This window comes from Ptychodera flava, assembly GCF_041260155.1.
Source record: "Ptychodera flava strain L36383 chromosome 23 unlocalized genomic scaffold, AS_Pfla_20210202 Scaffold_23__1_contigs__length_28996876_pilon, whole genome shotgun sequence".
Classification (NCBI taxonomy): Eukaryota; Metazoa; Hemichordata; class Enteropneusta; family Ptychoderidae; genus Ptychodera; species Ptychodera flava.
Window position 1 is genome coordinate 19,162,670 of NW_027248277.1, and position 17,628 is coordinate 19,180,297.

At 36.2% G+C, this 17,628-nt stretch overlaps 1 long non-coding RNA gene across 1 annotated transcript; it reads left to right on the top strand.

Moving 5' to 3' along the window:
* Positions 1 to 224: 224 nt before the first annotated feature.
* Positions 225 to 7,593, top strand: LOC139123560 (uncharacterized). Its single transcript, XR_011549712.1, has 4 exons — positions 225 to 440; positions 3,736 to 3,857; positions 5,114 to 5,190; positions 6,782 to 7,593. It is a non-coding gene; the product is annotated as an uncharacterized lncRNA (long non-coding RNA).
* The last annotated feature ends 10,035 nt before the right edge of the window (positions 7,594 to 17,628 follow it).

Sequence of the window (17,628 nt, forward strand, 5' to 3'; positions counted from 1 at the left end):
CTTTTCACGTCTAGACCAATCAAATCGCTGTATTTGCGTCATCAATATACTGGTATGTTCAATTATTGCACGATTGAGGCACGATTCATTTATGCAAATGAGATTTTTGGTAGCGAAGGGTAGCGGAGGTAGCGGATCATAATTTCAAAGTTTCATCTATTTGTATCTTCTTAGTAATTGTTTAAAAGTATAGTACTTGCTTATGTCAAACAATTACACCAAACTATCAACCTTTAACGTGTCAATTAAGCCCAACACGGCACGCACTATATTCTGAACTCGGATGGTTATGTCTGCCGTGTGTGCGTAACTAGTGCGAACAGCTTCAGCCAGCCAGCGGGACCGACTGTACAGCAACGGTCGTGGAGGGTCGTGGTACAGCACATCTACCGAACACTAACTACGTTCCCGGTTTTTGTTCAAGTTAAAGAAAGATAGTGGTAAGTGCCCACTGCTTTGTATTCCTATAAGACACTGTGCGGCTGTTATGAAGCTAATAACCCTTTCCCGATTTTTGTCGCGGGTAACTTGTGAGCTGCAGTGGCTTCTACGAGTCACTCGACCCACGCTCGACCCTTGACCGTTTCGACCCCTACGGTATGAATGAAACTTGTATCATTATCATCTCGAAAGTACGTCCTCAGATTTTTCGATGCTCATAGCACTTTGAAAGACTTTAGTGGAACCTTGTAACGTCGGGAACGCACCCGAACGGCTCGACAGATACATTGTGTGCGGTGGGACGCCGTATAACGCCGGGAACACACAGCACGGTAATCAGGGCACAGTTACGTGTGGTTCATTACACAGCGGCCGCGGTTATGCATACCACGGCCGCCGTGTAATTTTGATGCAGGGCCAGGCCGGGCCGAATAAAAAGAGGTCAGTCAGTTGCGAGCTGGGCCAGGTAGGATTATGGTTATATGATGAGACTACAGTATTCTTCTATTTTCTAGGTCTCGCTAAGCAATGTCAATGTCATTCATGGCGCGATGTTTGCAAACTTCCTTCCGCCATGGAGGTTATCTCGCTTCAACGCTAACTACACGATGACATCGGCCGGAATGTGGTAATTCGTATTTTGCTTTCCATTACAATACCTTTGAACCTACGATTTACTACCGTCAAACCATAGCATAAAACGTTATTCATCCAACGATCAATGATTAAGTCATTGTTACTGCCAATTTATACCTCTCGATCGTACTCCCTACCCGCGATCTGCTGAAAGGGTGAGGCACGGCCCTTTTTGTGGAGGGACCGTGGATGAGGTCGACCAATGTGTTTTTCAGAGTTGAACGTCAGACGTTCTCGTTGCTTACTGAATATTCAACAAAATAACATAAAAAAAACTAAAATTGGCATGCATATAAAAGCATCTGTTGACAGTGAAGAGAAAATGTATTGCACGCAATGTAAGTGGTAGACCTCTCACACGGCGCGGGCACTGGCCGAGCTCGCAACTGGCAGACCTCTGTGGTTACCGGCCGGTGTCCTAGCCCTGTGTGTTCCCGGCCTTATACGGCCTCCCCATATAACTCTGGGAACACACAGCATTGTACGTAGGGCTAGGCCGGGTCCATCAAAGTCGCCAAAAACTATGAACAGTCTGCGCGCTGCGCTTGGTTGTAAAAGTGTCTCCGCATTTTGTGTATCGAAACAGCTAAATTGTTTGTTTTAGAAGCCAATTTTCCCAGGAAAGATACATGATATATTCAGTAAAACGTCATGAAACAAGAAAGATATGACAAGGTAGAGGTGAGCACAACAAGAGAGTGTGAAATACTGGGTCGAAACGGACAGGGGTCGAGGTGACTTAGTCCGAGTCCTACTGCAGCTAATATTATGAGCTCTGTCTCAAAAAATCTCCAATCTTTCAGTGGAAGCGCAAACGGTGCGCGTCTGGGCCATGTCCAACATGCGCTTCCACCGGAAATCTGGAGATTTTTGGAGACAGAGCTCACTCTTCTTTTGTTCAGTTGTCGCTTGATTCTTCGCTATTCGTTCAGCCCTTTACCCAGTGAATATAAACCTTTACCATTGGCATCACATTGCCTTTGACTGTGTATTCCAATCCAGCTTAGAATACCTGGGTCAGTCCAAACATTCAATAATTTTTGTATTTTTAAGTATCTTTAAGGAAAGCTCTTTCCCCTATATATTTCCTCTTTGTCTACATATAATATAATTGAAGTTTTTCTATGGGCCTGGGTGAAAGAGATTTTATTAAAACATTATATCATCAAGTGAAGTAAGAATACGTAGATTATGTGTTAATATTATAGTATTCTTGGGAGTTTGAAACTAAATCTTGGCTAATAATATAAAGTTCACAAGCAAAAATTATTGTTTATCGAGCATATCCTTTGGAAAAAAAAATAATCAGAAAGTCAGCCATGCTGAAGGGGTAAGCCTAATTTATGTTTCACATTCCATAATCATGTACCAAGTTCCCATGTCTTCAATGGTTTGCAATTCACTCAGAATTTAATTCAGACGTGTGGCTGACTTTGCTGAGAATAAATCGACATGGAAGCATGAACAATCTTTATTTCCTGGCATGCTGTACTATCAAAATATTTTCAAGATTTCAGTGTGTTAACGCTCATGGTATGTTTTAATTCCCAATAACAATCAAAAGCTATGTTTCTTGTACCAAACTCAACTGAGGGAGACTTCAGTAATTATGAGCAGGTGGGTCTGGGGTTAATTGGTATGCATGAAATCAGGAGACACTCCCATCCCTTTTTTTCTCAAGTTCTACCCCCCCCAAGTCTGTATTCACAAATCAAATGAAACCGTCCCTTTCTTAACATCAAGACGGCAAATTCTCTGACATATTGGGGAATAGCAATTCTGTTTACATATTAATATAATAAATCTTGTAAATCGCAACATCAATGGTCTCCACGATTGGATTGAAAAATTGTGCTGCCTCATTTCCATATTTTAGCATAACATTAGCATACTATTTGCATAAAATTTGAGTACCTGTCACAACTTTCCTAAATATGTCACTCTACTCAGTAGACATGATGATCACATGATGAATACACTCTCAAAAAGCAATCGAGAATAACAACTTTGTAACTACATGGAACTTAACTGTGTATCAAGTGAAGTTACATGTAGCATGAAGCCAGTCAGTTTTCTAGAAAAAAATTTTCTTTGAAATTGAAACACTTTGTAAGAGTATTGACACTGATAAAAACCGAATGTTTTAATCCTTCAAAAACTACCGCAAAAATACAGAGTTGAAAGAAAAGTCACATTCCAAAGTGGCCTTATTTTGTTACATGTTTTGTAAGTGGGTAATTCCAACACTCAGCTAGCTGCCACATTTAATGGGCCTGTGGAGAACTCTGATTAAAAAATACAATTTTATACTCTTTCAATGGGGTCCAGTTGCTGTAAGTTTGATGAAATTTTAAAAATTGCAGTCTGTGCTATTTAAAGGGGAAGTTTACCAAGGCTGATTTTTACACGTGTGCTAGCTTCTGGGTTGCTATAATATGGGAAGGCCATTAATGTTTTTCGCCATTTATAACTCCCATGATTTTTTACAAAAACGGGTAAAATTAGTCACAGAAATTGCAGTTCAGGGCTTCATCAATTTGATTTATTTTGAATCATGGGGGAAAAGTGCCAAGGTTGTAGAAGTGGTGATCAAGACTCAGAGTCATTAGCTTTCATTTTGAACTCACTGCGGTGTGTATGTGATTTGTTCTTTTAAAGCTATAGGAGTTGGGTGAAGATGTTGTCATGGATACCTGTCCTAGGACACTACCATGGATCCCAGTCCTGAGGTCGCTGTCATGAATTTCTGTCCCAAGGATGTTGATCATAAAAGTGATATTGTAAGTTCTGAATAATTTTCCTAATGCAGTATAAATATATGCCAGATAGACTCAGATAGTATCGTGCATCTAGAAGTCATGTTATCATGGTACAAATACTTCGCAACAGTATGTGTGTACAAATAGGAATAAATAAAACCATTTTATGCATTTGTTGTTGTTACTTCCTTGTTTTGTCGTAGTTGAGCAAAGGCACTTCTGCAGTTGTGGACTCAAATAACCAATGGCTCATTTGCATATCACCAATCCGATCACTTCAAAAAAAGATAAACAAGATGTCATCAACATCAAACACTCACATGATGAACTACATGTATACTGTACATAAATTTCATTCCAAAGTATCACTTTGTTTGCTTTTCAATCTTTTAGGCCAAAAACGGAGTTGGTTTTTCATCATCGAACTTATTAATAGAGACCAACTGCATCAACCTCCCTCCTAAAATATAAGGGGCTGTATGTGCCATATTCATGTAGCTAAAACTATCAATTGCCAAGAAAATTGCAAACATGATAGTCTGTGCATGTTTTGTAAATAAACTTTTTCCTGGTGCCTGGGATTCATCAACTGTCTCAGAATGCTGCACATGCTCTTGTTCTTGCATCTTGCAAATTTCTTGGGGGCATGGTGCTCACAGAACATGAAATTGATGGACTGGAAGATCAGGCTTCATTACAGTCTAGAGTGTTTTAACTGAAGGAAATTTGGCATTGTAAATAGATCACGTCTCCCATTCAAAGTCATTTGAAAATATGAGAATGAAAGTTACCTTGTTTTTAAAAGCTTCTCATTTTTAGCCTTCTTTCTCGACTATCATGATTTGGGAATATTCTCCTTGTTAATTGTTTTTTTACATAAAAGGTAGTAAAACTTGTGAAGCAAAACATGTCCCATACGTTGCATTTTAACATAGACTTGAAGATTTGAAGGTCCCTGAAGACAGAGATACTGTACACATGTTTTCAGACTATAAAAGCTGTTACAATATATAAAGCCAAGTGGTTGAAAATACATATAGTTTTGGCTCAATACTGCTTTTTACTGACTGTGCAGGTGGGAAAGTGATACTGTCTGGCAGGTATTCCCAAATCATGATTGAGTAGTGAGCATAAGTTATTTCTTCTCTTCTCAACATTCTGCAATGTCAAATACAGACATTCTGCATTTCTAAGATGAATATTCAGTTACATGACTGCAGGTAAAAATATTTAGTTTTGCTAAATGATTTATACATGTATGCTTTGTTTTTGCTTAGCTTCAAGGGAAAAGATGCAAAGGAAAAGAAAGCACCATGTTCTTCTGGAAATGAGAAAGAGAAGCCATATAAAACTGGTAAGTGAATTGTTAATGATATACTGACGCCTTGCCAGTGTACTGAGTGGTTGTAAGGACAACACAGTACGTGTACATGTGTTTGCCTGTTAAGTTGTGAGTTACCTGAAATTAAATAATTTCCTTTAATTCTTAAATTAAGGGGAAATTATTTTAGTAACTTTCAGTCATTAGGGCCTACAGCCAGTCAGTATGTTTCTAGATATAGACCTCATTTATGCACACTAGAGGGATGAATTATCATTGATAGGGTTTCTTTGTTCCTCTCACTCATGGCAGCTTGGATGTGGCACTGACGTGAAGTAATGATGATATTAAACTGTGGAATTTTATTCTCCTTCCCAAGTTTTTTGCAGTAATACCTCTTCTTGACCTTTATCCTGTCCTTTCTTTCCCTTTTAAGTGAGGTATAAACTGCTTTTGTGAAAAGATCTCCACCATCTCTGAGTCTGATCCTGTCACATCCGGGTTCCATTAGATATGTGTATGAATAGGTTGCATATATTCATATCATCAAAACCAGATTCTGTGGTATCCAGGGAAATTCAGTGAAACCTTTTTTATATTGACAATTTTTCAAAACAAACTATACAATCTGAGTTGACTGCAACCTATCTATTCAGAACAAATGTCAGACACTCTGTTTGTTCCCTCAGAACAGTAGCTGTAAGTTTTGATGATATTGTTATTAATTTTTTGTTCAATTGTACCAACTGCACTGTCTTTTTCTATTGAGAAAAGCATGTTGCATGTCCAGTGTTTAACTTGTGAAGACAGCATATATGAAATTGTGATTGTTAGCAATTAATTTTATTCCACACCAAAATTTACAGTGCACTTTGATTAGGTGAAAACTTGACATTTCAAGGGAGAAGAAAAGATAGTTTAGTTGGTACAAAAACATTTTTTTTTTAAATCAGAAAAGTAACAGGTGTACTGTCCCTTTAATTACTGTCTAATGATGTGTGTTTTTGTGATGTCTATGCAATGTGTAGTTTATGTATTACAGCTAATCAAACCAGTCTCAAAGTGGCCTTTAGTCAGGATGTAGTGGATTCTAAATGTAGCTTTTATCTATACTGTATTGCATTATTCAAGTTAAATTCCATAGAAACTATGTCAGTTAAGCAAGTGATTTCCCTCCATTCAACCCCCTGCTTTAAAATCTTAGACAGTATCACAGACTGCTTTGCTTTAACAAGGTATATCTGTGTGGTTGTTTGCTTTGAATGGGATCTTTAAAATCGGTTCCTTTGGAAGACTTTGCCATGGATTTAACTGTTTTGGGAGGGCTTTGGAAAGAATTATCATGGGGTGAATATTAGACAATGTGAGCGGTTATACTCAAGTGTAGGCTATCATTGAACAACACTAATTTTGATGCCTGGCAGTATCATGAATCCATATAATCCTCTTTACAACAGGCTCCATAGACAAACCATAGAAATAAATACCACTTGGGAGAAAGAGGATTAAACAAACTGACATCCTGAGCATGAAAAGAGTTTCAAACAATGATCAAAGTTCAGTGTCCTCATGTCTCTAATTTTTAAATTGTTCAATTTCTCATTTCTTACCTTTCCATAGGAAGGAAGGAAGCATGCTACATTCATGGATGAAAAGTACCACCGACTGAGGCTGAGGAAGAAGCCATTGACAGTCACTTTTTGTCACAGTAACAAAGTCTGAAGCTGAAAAATACCTGGTGCAGGGAAAAGTTTTGTACAACAGGGACTGGAAATAACTGAAATGGCATGTTAAAAGCTGAGCCATAGCATTAGGAAAGCAAACATTTACAAGAGACTACAGTTTCACTATCACTATAGACTACTCCTAGGCAATGCAAATGCAGGATCATAATTATTATCACACTGGTATGATTACGGTAGTCCAATCCCCATGTGGATTGCATCTTCATATAAATGATACATACATGTACAAAGGAGTAAAATTGATGGATGATGTAATTCTGACAAACTTAAATAGCTTTTTAATCCCTAGACACAAGGACAATGTATTGGAGCATACATATATGCAATGTTACTTTCTTTCTGATATTATCAAAATTTGCAAGCCATTATTATTTTCATGTCTGGAGCTATTACTTTGGCATGTGTGAACTGAGGATAGTGCACCATGACCCATGTATGTCCAGTAATTGTCTTCAAATGTGATAAGATCTGAAATGTCAATGTGATGGCCTGCTATCTGTTTAATTTTTTATCATGCAAAGGGCAATACAGAAAAACAGCAATACTTTGTTGGTGATTTTGAGTCTTCTCACTGAATTGCAAGCACAAACATTGAGAATTTCAAATAAGATTTCATTCAAACATATTTCTTTTTATCACATGCAAGAGGTCTCTATATATTTCAATTAAAGCACCTATTTACCAATTTTAACTATATCATCTTTCGTGAGTTCTTTTTCAGGGGGTGTCAAGTTACATAATGTTAGTTGCATTATGGGTGAACAAGTTCAACATCACCTTAGAGTTTGACGATGTTGAGTATTGTGACTTTGATGGAAAAATGCCTTTACAGATATTTTCTTTGCATGTGTGTTTCATCTTTCATGTAGTGAGAACCGAGAATCAGTGCTATACAATATCTTCCTTTCACACTAATTTTGCTCCTGAAGCACAACACTTCTTACAGACTGCTTCATAAGTGAGATTTTAGCCTGCTGTCAATGACACAGAGCTTTATTAATATAAGTGGATTGTCCTCAGTCCTCCATCCTCTGTGTTCCATCAACATTCATCTTCTTTTCAGGAACTGCTAGTTCAGTTGCAGGTTCTTAGGGAAAACTGAAGTTCAAATTTTGCATATTTGTATTTTCCAGCAATTTTGTTGGTTTTTTTGTCAAAAAATCTTCGACTCTGAAATCGTTTGTCCTATTGGTCTGAAATTTGGTATGTGGTTTGCTAGAGGTAACCAGAGTTTGTTCGAACAATTGCGGACTTTGTAAGTTCGGGACAATTCCCATTTTTGGTCAAAAAATCTCTAAAAACAGTTTGTTGCACAAGTTTGAAATTTGATGTGCAGGTTGCTAGGGGTGACATGTCAGGTTTGTCAAATTGCAGTGATTTTGCATATTTGTATTTTGGGTCAGTTTTTCCTGTTTGTGGTCAAAAAATCTTCGCTGACTACCAACTTTGAGCCAAAGGGATTTTTTGAGTGACAAAATATTAGAAACCTGTTTCAAGCCAAATGATATTCGAGAGTATGCAGCTCCAAGATTTCAATTTTTCTGGAAATTTTGTTCTGTTTATCACCTACTCTGTTGGCTAAAGTATGTCAAAATGTCTGTATTCATCTAGTTAACACAGCCTGTATGTATATTGTCAACATTGTTACTGTGAAAAAGTGAATTTCAGTTCAGGCTATTCATAGATAAGATATCCAGACTGTTTAGAAAGCTGAAAGCACTTCAGCATAATTAGTGGCAAGCAGGTGCAGTTGACACTCACCACACTATAAATATCAAAATTATCATGAGTGAGCAATTATACCTCTGCTATTATAAATCTTCCTGTAAATCTTCTCATGTCACATTCTTATTTCAATAATGAAATACTTTTCATTGAAATTATACCCTGTAGGTGCAAATTAATGTTTTTACTTTTTGTTGTTTAAAAATAGTTTGCTTGATGGTTGTTTGCTAATGAGAGACAGATGTCTACAAATACACCATATATACAGCTTAGTTATCCATGTGAGTTAAGCAAACTATGGTGACATCACTGACAAACATCTAGACTGCTTTCGTTATTACAAGTAAATCAGTTGCATAGAAAGATGGTATTTGCACATTTTCCATTGCAATGTATGGCTGCGTTCACAAAAATGAGGGGGGAGTCGAAAACTTTTGGGGTAGTAGAGGGGGGACTTGAAAATTTTGCTCTGCCTGAAGGGGGATATGAAAATATTTTGCTTCCCTTTTTTACAATTCCAAGGTTTGGTGGGTAATTCAATGAAAATTGAATAACATTTCAATGTCATCCAATTGTTCTAATGTTAGCAATAATTAAACAAGATCTAGAAGCATTTTGTCGCATTTCACTATTTTTGTCTTGAAAAGATGTACACTTTACATGTATGTATTTTCATTAAAAAAACAAACAAGTAGGCCAATTAGTATCGGAGCACTGCTGCACCTGTTAGCACCTGTTGATAATGTTTTCAATATTGCAATATATCAAATACAGTTCTTGCTGTCTCCCTACAGCATGCTGAAACACACAATATTCAGTTTGTCATCAAAAGCCTGCATATGTGAATATTTGGTGGTAATTGAATTATAGACTCCAGAGTAAAGTCATATGTCTGTGATACAAGTGCAGGATACATATTCACAGACTGTGTTCGCAAGCTGAATACTGGACAGTTCGAACTGCAATATGCTGTAGGAAAAAGAGCAAGAATGCAGTTGTATAAACTGAACAAAATTATTGTCAAAATTATCAAAGTTAATGCTGCTCCTGCCCTGCTTCTGCTGTCAATGGGCAGTGTTACTGTCACTGCATACCAGCAGTGACAGAGATAGCTCTGACAATGAAATAGCTGAAGGAGAGTTTGGGTCATGTGACGCTCATGGCAGTGAAACATACTTGTACATAAGATCAGGCCAGAAAGCAGCACATGGAAGAGCAGGAGACTTGAAAGTTATCAGGGAGTTTTGAGTTCTGGCATATGAGAATAATCAAATATTAAAGAAAAAAGATGGGGGTTACCATGCTAAATTTTCTAAATTTTCACATTCTCATAGTAAAATAATAAAACACAAATTAAAGTAAAACTTTGTTCAGTAAAGACTAATTTAAATGAAAAATGTGACTAAATGGTTTGATTTTACCAAATTTACCATTGTTACACCAAACATTTCAGAGATTTAAACGTTTATTTGATAGAATATTTTTACCTCACAGTATTGTCAATTTCGTAAAACGTTTAAGCATATAATGTATGCAGGAATTCACAATTTGCATACTCTCTCATGATTGTCATTTTGTATGTTCTTCAGCAGCTAGAGGTGCCATTGGCATGGCCAGAGTTGGATTTAGCTAAAGTTGACTTGGACTCAGATAAATCAAAAAAGTCCACTGATGTGTTTAAATATTAGAGAACTTGCCTTAGGAATATGGCTCTACAAATTGCTTATAACAAGCAGTGTTGTACATCTGTGAGCAGAACTGCCAAATACATGTTTTTTTTTTCTTTGAATGCATACCCAATAAATATGCGGCTCTACGAAAATCGGGGGGGGGGGGGGGGGGGATCTGAAAAAATAAAATTTCAATCGCGATTCCTCCAGCCCCCACTAACCGTTATATGTCAACCCAGCCTAAGGATAGTCAAATTTAAATGCATCATTTTAGCTCATGTGTAATACATGAGCTTATGTCGCAGTGATGTCTGTGTGTCTATTTATCCATCTGTTGGCCGTATATCTCAAAAACGGCTCATTAGATTAAAATCAAATCTGGTACATAGATTTAGTTAGCAAATGGCAAGACTGATTAGTTTTTGGTGGGTGTGGCTTGCATACTTTTTGCTAATTTGCATGATTAATGATGAAAACAACTGATATACATTGAGAATGACTGCACACAATTTGATTAGATTTGCTACAAATGTTAATCATACCAGGATATATCAGCTGTGAAAGATAGTAAGGGGTTACATGAAAGATTATTGCCAATTTGCATATTTAATGAATTGTCCTAATTGGGTATATTTAGTTATACGGATTGACTCTACCAAAGTTAACAAAACTTGCAATGTATATAGAAGATACTATATAACATTATTGAAAGTTGTCAAGCATTTTTACTTCATGGCAATTCCTAATTGCATATTTATTTAGCTCCACTGTCAGCCAAGCGGAGCTTATCAAATAGGTTGATTATCCGTCGTTGTCCGTCGTTGTTGTCCGTCAACAATTGCCTCCTCCTCTGAAACCGCAAGTCCAATTGCTTTGAAATTTTATGTGCAGTTTACTTGGGGTGACCTCACTTACGTTTATTCAAATCATGGTGAAATTTGCATATTTGTATTTTGGGGGCATTGTTTGGTGTTTTTGGTAAAAAATCTTCTTCTCTGGAACCACTGGTCCGATTGCTTTGAAATTTGATATTCAGTTTACTTAGGGTGACTTTAGTCAGATTTGTTCAAATCGTGGTGAAATTTGCATATTTGTATTTTTAAGGCAATTTTTGTCATTTTGGTAAAAAAATCTTTAAAAATCTCCTTCTACAAAACTATAAGTTAGATAGCTTTGATATTTGGTACATATGTCCCTTGGGATGATCTATTTCAGATTTGTTCAAATTTTGCAGAAATATGCAAATTTGCATTTTTAAGGCAATTTTTGCCATTTTTGGTCAAAAAATGTATTTCTCTAAAAGTACTGGTCTTATGGTTTTGAAATTTGGTATACAGGTTTCTATAGATGAACTAAGTAATATGTATTGAATTTCTGATGAAATCTGTAATTTCGTAGTTTTGGGGGCAATTTTTGCCATTTTTGGTCTAAAATGTGTATTTCCAAAACTACTCATCTGATAGCTTTGAAATTTGGTATACAGGTTCCTATAGATGAACTCAATGATATTTATTGAAATTATGATGAAATCTGCAATCTTTCTTGTTGGGGGCAATTGTTGCCATTGTTTGTCAGAAAATTTTATTCTCAAAAAACTACTCATCAGATAGCTTTGGTTGACATGTTCCTAGGGATGATCTGATGTGATATATTCAAAGTATGATGACATTTTCAATTGTGTATTTTAGCAGCTATTCTATTCACTTTTTTCTGGCCACTGAAATGAGCTATCAAAGATTTCCACCTTCTTCATCAACATGTGTCAAAAATAGTTATTCTCTACATAAACACAGTGGAGCTATATCGGCCGCTAGGTCGCTTGTCTAATTAGGGATATATATCTTGATTGACTTGACCAAAGTTGATGAAACTTACTACATACGCTGAAAACACTATGATTTAACAATGTTCAAAGCCATTAAGCATTTTTACTTCAGGCAATACCTAATTTGCATGTTTAATGAGCTTTCCAAATGGGGATATTTATCTGAATTGACCCCGAAGTTTACAAAACTTGGTATCTACATTAAAAGTACTGTGATACAACATTATTGCAAGATGTTAAACATTTTTAAATCAGCCAATTCCTAATTTTCATCTTTAATGAACTTTCTTAATTAAGGATCTATATCTTTATTGACTCAACCAAAGTTGATGAAACTTGCTATGTACATTGAAGATACTATGATAAAAGAATATTAAAAGTCATGTAGCAATTTTACTTCCACCAATTCCTAATTTGCACACTTAATGAACTTTCCTAATTAGGGATAGTTACCAGGATTACTTGATCAAAGGAGGTGATACATGCTATGTACATTGTACCAGGTTAAAACAATATTGAAAGTCATTTCGCATTTTTATGTCATCTAATTTGCATATCTAATGAGCTTTCACAGTTTGGCATACAGAACATAAAGGACTTGACCAAAGGCAATTACACTTGCCATATAAAGTGATGATACAATGAGAGAAGTCCAAGAAAGTATTCTTTATTTCAGCTAATTACACATTTGTATACTTAATGACCTTTAGAATTAATATGTGGTGAATATTATTCATGATGTTGATCATGGAAAACTTTCAATGAAGTTGCAAACATGTGGCAAAAGATTAAATTTACGCAAAACTGCAATATATAATGAAACATGTGATCAGTTCATATATGGTCTGCTGTGACATAAAGGTGCATTAACACTTGTCTCATGAGCAGTGCTTGTTGATTATTTGGTCATTTGAATATACATTCTTTGGGCTTTATGTCCAGAATTGTTCTACCTTTTTTATCAGTCTATCATCCAACGGGCGTTAGCCAAATTACAGGATCAGCACAACACTGTGCTAGAGTCTTGAACTCACCGTCCTCCAACAGTGAGTCATTTACTCTGGACCTACCCGCTCTTGAACCGGGTCTCGAATTTACCACCCTCAGATAGTGAGTTCATTACCCTATCCACTGGTCAAAGGTGTCTCCAACATCGAGGTTACCTTGCATTTCACATGTACTCTCATCATACTGTAGTAGTTAGTACTTTACGTACAGTTTTTAGTGCATAGCTTGCTATGTAACTGTCCATTTGTATCTTTAATGGATTATCTTTTTTTCCGCCAAAATCAATAATTACCCAAATGAAAATATTCACTGTATACTAATAGTATTAAAGTACTAAGGATGGTTTGTGAAGCATAATATGCCATATTTCAGGATTTGCTCAACAAGATGTCATGCGCATGACTTTCAGATCACAGTCATACCTTTCAAGATGTGCACCACACCATATCTTTCAAATGCATGCCCATTGAACACAGTGACCCACATAAGTCTCACTTTGATTCATCAATTATAAGTGTCTGTTTTTCCTCATTCAGCAAATCGTGTGAACAGCATGGTTAATTCTGTTAGTTTTGGATATTTTTTTCAAGTAAAGCAAATGTATTTAACAACTTGTTCATCTGTGCGTGTAATTTCTTAAATAAAAAACCCTGATATCATGAACTTTGGACTATTTTTTAGCATTTTTATTCCTTGTAACAGATACAGTGTCTTTTTCAATTCCCTGAAGATAATGAAATTCGGAGAATTTGTCTTCACAACACAGCGTGTACAATCAGCACTGGTATCACTACAAATTGAATTGAAATGTGGACTTGAATTTGACAACAATAAAAAAAGGTTATTACTAATATGGTCGCTGTGTTGAGATACTAAAGAATAGGTTTTTCATAGTGCAGTAGGAAATAGAAATCCAAACTTGAAACACTGAACAAAATTACTGAAAATCATGGCCAACAATCACAATTAATACTGATTCACTTTAGAGGGGATGGTTGAATTTAGCACTGGTTCTTATTGTGCAAGCAATAGATGCTGCACTCAACAATTAAAAAGTACTCAATATGAAATCTTTGTGAACGTAGGAAATTTCCCCTGAAATATCAGCAGTGCTTGCCCTTTATTTGTCAGCACAAGAGCGAGCTGAGTAAGAAGAGCAAGTTTGAAAAAATCCTACTTGTATGACTTACCTCAGAGTATGCTTTCTTCAATCAATTGCAGAGTGTAAATCCTCTTGAAGTATCTCTTTTTTCCTTTAGTCCTTAGTTAACTACAACTTTTCTTGCAAGGTCTTACTTTGAACTATATTACTCTCAGTATACGTATAGTCTCGCTTTTCACTCAGAACATACTCTCACTTACTCCACCCAGTATTTGTAACTTTAATTTTGTGACTGGCTCAAACAATGTTGGCAGAATGTAGATCTTTTTGAAGGTTTTAGCTCACATTTCGGTATGTATATATATATACCAAAGAGAGCTTATATGGTGAGTTGGTAGCGTCTGTATGTCAGACTATAATTATGTATGTATGTATGTATGTATGTATGTATGTATGTATGTATGTATGTATGTATGTATGTATGTATGTATGTATGTATGTATGTATGTATGTATGTACCTATGTATTATAGTATGTGCGGATGTGTGTCCATATACATCAAAAACTCCAAAACGACAGCACCTACCATCTTATTACTTGGTGTACAGGTGCACGCGAGGGTGGAGATGTGAATTTGTTCACATGAACATGTCAGTATCAAATATATGCAAATGAGGTAGAAAAAGGGAAATCCTGCGAATTGCTAATTAAAAACTCTGTAACCACACGCCAAATTTTGTTGAAACTTGGTATGCAGGTTCTTTAGCGTTACCTTTAGTTAGATTGTTTAAATCGTGGTGAAATTTGTATAGTGGTATTTTTAAGGCAATTTTTGTCATTTTGGCCGAAAATCTTTAAAAATCTTCTTCTTCAAGACTGTAGGTCAGATAGGTTTGATATTTGGTATATAGGTTCCTGCGCATGGCCTTTTTTAGATTTGTAAAAGTTGTGAGGAAATACGCGTCGCCTGTGGTTTGTAGTAGTATTCTACCTACCTCATCGTACTTTCACTGGGTAAAATATACTCGATATACGTTCTTGTGTATATACATATATGAAAGTATACGGAACACCACATTAGACTTTAAAGACTCATTAGCTGTAACTTTGGTCATTTTTAAAATTTTGTTTGTTTTGTGTATCATCTGCTGTTTCTGGTTTGAATCCCTAAACCATGGGGAAATTCCTAATATTTAGCTCATAAATATACCCTATATGAGTATAATCGATATCTGCATTGTCATTGTTTAAATTTTGTATTCACCTAGATCCGGACTAGAATACATTTTTCAACAATAGCAATGGCCATTTCACATATACAAGCCGTGTTGGCAACCAGGACACCGAGCATTGGTCATGATGATCGGATTATAGTAAAATTCTGTAGTTGATACATTGAAACAGAGTAGTGAAAAATTAGTAAAAAGTTACAGCTAATGTCCCTTTAAGGTAAATTTTGTCAATTTTGGTAGTAAAAAAATGTTTCACCAAAAGCACTTGTCTGATAGCTTTTATATTTGGTATACAGGTTCAAAGGGATAGGCAAAATGTGAGATATTCAAATTATAACGTAATCTACAATTTTGCAGTTTTGGCGCACTTTTTGTCATTTTTGGTCAAAAGTGTTTCCCAAAAACTACTTGTCTGATAGCTTTGATATTTGGTGTACAATTTTTTACCGGGAATATTGTTGCATTGTCACAAAGGATTTTTAAAGGTTATTTAAATTTTCGGTAACATGATACTTGAGTAAGCACTTGATACAACATAAGCGCAGTTGGCTTGGTTAATATCTAAGCTTTCGAATATTAAATGGTTCATATGCGTTTCTAGGTAATTATTTATCAGAGATTCTTAGTGTGAAAGGGGGCCGTTTCCTCTCAGCGACCCTGAAACACTGAAATACCTCATTGCTCATGTACTTGTCTCTTCTTGTCATGTGTTACAGCTCGCTTTTTTATCGTGGCATGATTTTAAGTTTAGAACTGCGTCTTAAAATTCAACGCTTGGTGTTTTTCGTCCTTAATCGTGGACTACAATTTGTTTCGTCGGGGCGTCATCTGTGGTGATTTTTTATGTCTGTGTAATAACGTGATCCGTTATATCACTGTAGCAGTGATTTCGTCAGTCACAGTCGCAATCTCATTTTTGTCAGTCTGTCCTCTCGGTCATGGTGACTTCGAAGACGTCAGTGTATTTGGCTTGACCACTCGGCAGATCTCATTCGCGGCTTACAGATACACCTTGGCATATTACAAAGGGTTTTGATTATACTCGAGGTTTATTGGAATAGAATAAGAATGGGGGCAGATATTTGATGTATAACTTTTGCACCGTGTTACACGAGGTACAACTCTGGTTGCGTGGAAAATAGTGAGACCTTCCCCAATCTTTTGCATGAAAAATAGAGGCCTTGCCCTAAATTAATGACCCCTAACGTCTCTATTTTAATGCCGGTACATATACAAATAAAGTGTTAATTATGATTTTCAGACAATTATTATTAATTCAATACTGCCCCCCGTCCCGGGCCATAGTGAAGGAAAAGAAACTGCACAAAATAATGTCTGATATGAAGCCGATTAAATTATGGTCCGGGAGGGGTTGCATTATATATCTTTATAGTTTTGACAGAAATGTCCGACAGTTATATCGATTAAATCCCGTCCTGGCCTATGCCTATCAGTCAGTAAATCACCAAATAATGACATAGTAACATGCACAGAGTGATTTTTTAAATAATTACAAAGTAACTTGGACATTTTGGGTTTGCCAAAGTTGTTATGAACACGTGACCCGAAGTGACTAACGTGTGAATGACGACATACTTTATGTGAAACACTAGATTCAGTTAACCAAGCGTACAATAAACCATAGAAACAATAGAAATTACAGCGACGAGTCAGTGTAGGTACAGCGACACTGGAGATTAGTATAAATTCATCAATCCAAAGCACGCGTGCTGGGAATCGCCCCGGAAAATATAAGTGTTTTATAAGCATCTCTGTGTATTCGAAAAATTTGCCTGTTTACCGAAATTCAAGAGGGGGCGGGGCAGCTGTCCCCCTGCGATGATAAGAAAGAAGGCCGGAATATTATTTAAATTAAGACACGCTGTACCACAAAGTATTCTCATTTTGCACTATATATCATTATTCAACCCATGTAACATATGGCTTAAGTATGGGGAATACATTTTCATCGTATCTAAATCCAATTCATATCGCATAGAAAATGTGTATGCGCAGTATAATATTCTCTGAATTTAGAGAGCAATCTTCACCTTTGTTCTAAAATCTACGTATTCAGGATGTTCATAAGCTCTGCAAGTTGCTAAAACTTTTATGTTTGATTTGCTCCATCAAAATGTTCCTTACTACTTATCATATTATTTTC